This window comes from Eretmochelys imbricata, chromosome 9 (assembly GCF_965152235.1).
Source record: "Eretmochelys imbricata isolate rEreImb1 chromosome 9, rEreImb1.hap1, whole genome shotgun sequence".
In the NCBI taxonomy this organism is placed as follows: Eukaryota; Metazoa; Chordata; order Testudines; family Cheloniidae; genus Eretmochelys; species Eretmochelys imbricata.
In genome coordinates this window covers 96,583,385-96,589,384 of record NC_135580.1, presented here as the reverse complement: position 1 = coordinate 96,589,384, position 6,000 = coordinate 96,583,385, and the positions used below count along the sequence as shown (strand labels likewise).

Below are 6,000 nucleotides of genomic sequence, written 5' to 3'. Positions count from 1 at the left end.
ATCGCCCTCAATAGCTCTCCTCACAACTGTAACGCGGCCCTTGGTAATAAGTGTTCTGCAGGATCAGGCCTAAACATTGTACTTTCAAAATTAAACTGCTTTTAATTCTCTGCTAGCATTTCTCCTCAGAATAATCAATAATATTTTCAATATTTACAGGCAGAGATGCCTATATTTTAATAACGTTGAAGTTGGTACATAGACTGGCAAATTAAAGAAATAAGCAGAGCTCAGCCTTGGCTCAAATTTTTGCTATTGTTGTTTGGCAGAGGAATTTTACCACTGTTTGAACCAAGTATTTTGTATCGTCAATTCCCGCTGTAGGATTAAAAAGAAATGGCGTAAAGAAGGGTTATGAAAAACAACAGGAGCTGATACCATAATCTATAGAGTCTCCTTTAGACTGTGGCATAAATGCAGGGTTAGAACTACATAATGCCATATTGAATTTTATTTACAATGTTTTTTTACATGGCTGTAAAACTCCAATCTGCTCCAGGCTGAATTTTGGTATTTATGATCGTTGTCCGAGGGTAATTTAAAACCAAACCACCAATTTAAAATAAATTATTGATTTATTTACAAAGGTATAAGCAAAAAAATATGACCAGTTTTAAATTCCCTTTCAGCCTGACAACCCCCAAATGGACACGTTTAGTTACAAGAAAATTTGCAGCCTACCAGTGTTTAATACAGACTATAAATTCTGGCAGTGCATCAATAAAACTTGGGGAAAAGAGCAAGTTTTAAAATGTCCTTAAAGGAGAGAGTGTCTTGGATTTAAAAAAGGGACTGGAAACCAAAGGCCAAATTCTTTACTGGTGTAAATGGGCAGAGCACCATTGATTTTAAATGAATGTCTCCCATTTATACCAATGAGAATCTGGTCCCATGACTTTTCGGTTCTCTTCCTGCCTTTGTCACGGGCTCTCTGTTTGACCTTGAAACATTAATTTAAGAGTTCCATGCCTTGCTTTCCCGATCTGTACATTGTGCATAAATACTGGTGCGAGTGGAACTTTTTAGGATGAAAAGATTTTTCACAGAAAAATGGGATTTCTGTCAAAAACACAATTTTTAATGACCAAATTCTTTTTTGACAAAAATATTTGGATTTTCAGAATTTTTTTTTTCACTTTTTAAGAAACCTTTTCGTTTTCAGCAAACACAAAGCTTTTAGTTTTAGGCCTCCACAAAGCAGCACAAATTTTCACTGGCATTTTAAAAATTTGTTTGTAGGGAAAAAAAACAGAAATCGTTTCCTGCATAGCTGCAATAGTCACTTTATAAGGGAGTTGTGAAGATTCCTGACTTGCAGCCAGATTTTCAGAAGACCTCACCACATTGGAGACCCCCAATTCTTATTCAAGTAGAGGCAGCATAGTTTAGGCCAGTGATACTCAGATCTTGGTAGTCCTGGAGCCAAATTAGCGATCAACATAACCCAAAAGAGCCAGAATAGTGTGAGTTCATTGCTCCATGTACCGTAGTAGGATCTATTCACATAGAAAGAGTATGACAGGAAATACTTTGTTTTTATATATATATATATATATATATACACACACACACTGTGTGATTTAATTATTAACCAATCAGGATGCTTTTGCTGTGTTATCAACCAATTGTAGTTGATAAAATACAAATACTTGGTCAGTCATTTTGCGGTGAGAATTATTTATATATATATAAAAATAATTCTCACCGCAAAATGACTGACCGAGTATTTTATCAACTACAATTGGTTGATAACACGGTAAAAGCATCCTGATTGGTTAATAACTTAGATGGGTTAATAATTAAATCACACAGTGTTTTAATATCATCTGCTGCAACGAGCTGCAGAAGACCCATTAAAGATCCACTTGTAGCTTGCGATCGTCAGTCTGAGTATTGCTGGTTTAGGCTTTCAAGTCCCTAAAGCATTTGGCGAACATCTTACGAAGGTGTTTTGGTAAGTGCAAACCGCAATGTTACTGTATGTTTTGCTGGCAGAGCGTGTCCGCACAACCGTACAGCGGTCAGCTGGTGCTGCTGGGACGCAGGAAGTTTAGATGGTCGTGGCTGAAACTCAAAGAGAAGAGCTGAAGAGCCAGTGGTTCTCCTTCCCCAGTATCTCTCCTCACCTCTGCTCTGCCAATCAAAATGGGACAAACCCCATTTTGAAACTCACTCTTCCATTGGCGCTGTTCTTCCTACTGCCGTCAGCCTGCAGTCTGAGTCGGGATTTTCACCAGGAAGCTGTGTGTACAGTCTCCATGGTAAATGCTGGTAGGAGCCTGTCAATGGATCTGCTAAGGATATTTCTTCTGGTGTGGGACAAACCTGCCTAGGATGAGCTAGTTCCCAGATTTAAAAAGCGAGGGATGGTTTTCAGAGTAAGTCATCCTGCTGTGCTTGCCAAAGGGAGAGAGGGCTGAGTGCCATGCTGTGTGTATTTTGCCAGAGGAAGCCTGCCATCGCAGGGCGGGTTTGGGCGCCTCACTCTAAGGCACAGTCTGCTGCTTCACTGAGTCACAGAGCATACATGCTCACCAGAAACTGGCATGCCCTGGCAGCACGCACATTGGCTCTCATGAGGCAAGAGGAGCAACTTGGCCGCCGGCGGCCCCTCCTTGGGGTATGCTGTGTGAGCTAGTATGTCAGCACATTATCCTGACTCCCATGTTATACATAATTTACTCCTGAAATTGGCCTTCCCTTCCGATGAAGCCCTTGCAGACTGTACATCTCGTTTACATACCACTGTGAGTAATCAGCATGAATGCATGGAAAGATGTGCAAGAGTCTCTTGTATATTTAACACCAATCGATAGAACCATGGAAACTCACTGTTATTAAATGTACACTCATGATGCCACAGATACTGTGCCGGAGACATTATTCGCACACAGTAACAAACTACAGTACTCCCTTAGCCACACAGGCATTATGGGAAAAGCCTCAAAAAGCCAACCCAGAATTAATTCTTTTCCATTACGCTCTGTTATTGTCAGTTTGTGTTAGCCCAAGATAATGCCAAATGTCACTACTAGAATTTCCATGCGAGTTTACACTGCGTAGGATAGGACATACTACCTGATAGAACGAAAAAACTAGGTAATGCCTAAGGGAGACAGGATATTTGCTGGGGCCGCTGTTCAATATAAACTGACACTAAACAATAGCTGCAACATTGAGAAGGCACTAGGCTGCAACCGTATGCCTGACTGTGTAAATTATTGTTAATTATAGACCATCCTAGGCTGAAACACACAAACATGTCCACTTTCTGAAGAAGATGTTTTCCTTTGTATCCATCTGATAAGCCGTCAAATCTCTCCCCATACCTAGATTAGGGAACAAATTCTGCCTTGATTTACACCCAAACAACCCCCAGTTTCATGAGGCAAAATTAAAGCCAGGAAAACTCCTGTCCCCAGAAATTCTTCCCCAAACTGTGAAGACTCTCTCACTGGCTAAAGACAAGGCCCTGTGTATTCTACGATCCATCATTTACCATAGAATTGTGCTCTGAAATCTCAGATTTCTTTTAAAATTATATACGTTTCTAGCTTTTTTGGCTGTGGATATGATCATGAAAATGTGAACCAAGTGAAAATTGATGGAATATCATCTTCTGAGCCTGCAGAGAGCCTGGAAGATTAGCCCTGAGAGGTGCAAACTGCCCCATTCATCGCACTCAGGACACTGTGTATGCTGAGGTTCTGTGGGTGCAGAATTCGCCGTTCTTTGCATCTGAGCACGTGGCATTTTGTTTTTGGGCTTCCTGTAACCTACCTGCAGCTGCCAGTTGCTGCCCAGCTTTCCACACAAGGAGTCAAACTGGATCTCAGTGCCTATTTCATCTAGTAATCCATGAAGTCAGGCAGCAGAGGGTAGCTAGAACTGGAATCCAGGGAATGGGGGAGCTGGAAATGTAGAGTGGCCATCTAGGCTGCAGCAGTCAAGGCCCAGGGAGCTTGCGAGATAAGTTGCCGTAGCTGAATCCATGATCTCCACTTCCCCAGCAGAAACAGAGGACGGAGATTTTGAGCTGGGCTGCCTGGATGCTTTATGGGAGACAAGGCCCAACAAATGGAGTGGACCACCTGGAGAGTATAGGACAAAATCCATCCTCTAACTTCATCATGGGTTAATTTTACATGAATGAGTATTTTCAACTCTGAGCACCAGCAGTGTTCATGTCTGGGTGCTGGCGGGGGGCATGGGGGAGGGTAAGGGGCAACGGGAATGAAGGGTATTTCATGGAGATAGAATAAATGATCATTAACACTGACTTGGGGGGTGCTTGCTTCAGAATTTTGTTCCACTGTGCCACAGAGCGCGTGGGCTCCTGGCTACAGACTTATAACAGCTGTCGGCAAAAAACGAAGGGCTGTCCCATGTTGGAATGATTTGAATGCAGAAGAATTTTTTTTTTAATTACTACAAATGGGATTTTCAATGTCTCACTGCAAGGCACAGCCAAATACTCCTCCATACAAGGAAGAGTAATCAAAACAGCCTTAAAATTAATGCGAAATGAAGGAGACTTCCTGCAAATGAGTAAGACTCAGCAGATCTGCAAGTGGGAACTACAATAACGGGGAAAGAAAGAGGGTGGGGATCAGAATTTTACTGCAGTCAGAGCAACAGGTTGGAACCCAGCCACTGCTGCGTGGACTTTTAATTCAGGGGCTTGCCCAGCAGGGATGTACAGCCAAATAAGGTACATCTTTGTCGAAGAAAGGAAATAGTAATTCTTTAGCGCCAGATTCTCCAAAGCCTTATTCATGTGAGTGACATGTGCAGGATCAGGCCAATAGTGTATAAGGGTTTAATCCTGCCCTGCTGATGCTAATAGGAACTTTGTCATTACAGCAGGTTCAGGACCAAGGTAAATAGGCAGTGTGGCTTAGAGGGTAGAGCACTGGACCAGGAGAGCAGGGTTCTATTCCTGGCTCCACCACTGGGCTTCTGGCTGACCTCATACAAGTCATGTCACCACTCTATGACTCAGTTTCTCCATCTGTAAAATGGGGAGACTGTAAAGTACTTTGAGATCTACTGAGGAAAGGAGGTATTATTATTACATGCCATAGGTTTTCTACAGTTCTCTACATTCACTTCCAATCGGTGAAAGTAAAATGCTTTTCCATGATAAATATCTTCCATGTTGGGAAAGTGCAGGCCAGTTGGATCCATTTCTAGGATATATCCATCACATCCTCCTTTGCGGAGAACATTCATTATTTATGAAGGCTGGTTTTCAGCTCCAAGAAGCGTACATGATTTACACGTAGCCTGGTACTCTCTCTCAATGTGGTAAGTTTAAATGCACAATGCAAACACAAATATGTTGGAAACAGACACATCTGTGTGACTGTAAGAAGTCCCCTCATGGCTCTCTTGCCTAGAATGTCAGAACTCCATTAAAATAAGTCAAAATAAAGTATTTGGGTGGAACTGCCCCCAAGAGAAATAATCTGCAATTCAGGGGACTCAGTATGCTACATTAAAAGTTTATAACACAACTGAAATTATTACATTTGCCTGTTAGCTTCTTAACTCGTTTATTTAAAAATAGACCAAGTGCAGCGTTCTGCCAACATTCTGAACAAATCTATGTTATTTCTTTTAACTTGTAATGCCGAAACACCAGCAATTGTTTTAAAGAACAGCAGCATTTTATGATGCACAATGATCATCTTTTATTCTGTTCCACATGGGTTCTTATATCATGCTGATCACCATCATATCGGAGTGCCTTCCAGGAGTGCATTAAGCAACATGACTACACATCTTCCATGAGGTGTTTGTTGAAGGTTTAAACTAGATTTCGAGGATTCCCAATCTCGCTTGAGAGAGCTGGGATGATTGGCTGCATCCTAAAGGGGTATCACCAACTCTGTTGCATGGGATTCAGATTTGAAAGCAGCTCAGAACCGTAGACCTAAGATGGCCTTGGTTTACCTGGCCTGCAGCGTGCATTGCTCTCAGCACCTGTAATGACTGCAC

The 6,000-nt window shown here is 41.9% G+C and overlaps 1 protein-coding gene across 4 annotated transcripts in view; it reads right to left on the bottom strand.

The window, feature by feature from the left end:
* FGF13 (fibroblast growth factor 13) overlaps positions 1 to 6,000 on the bottom strand; it is a 162,211-nt gene that overhangs the window by 74,298 nt on the left and 81,913 nt on the right. The gene's annotated exons all lie outside the window — the stretch shown is intronic.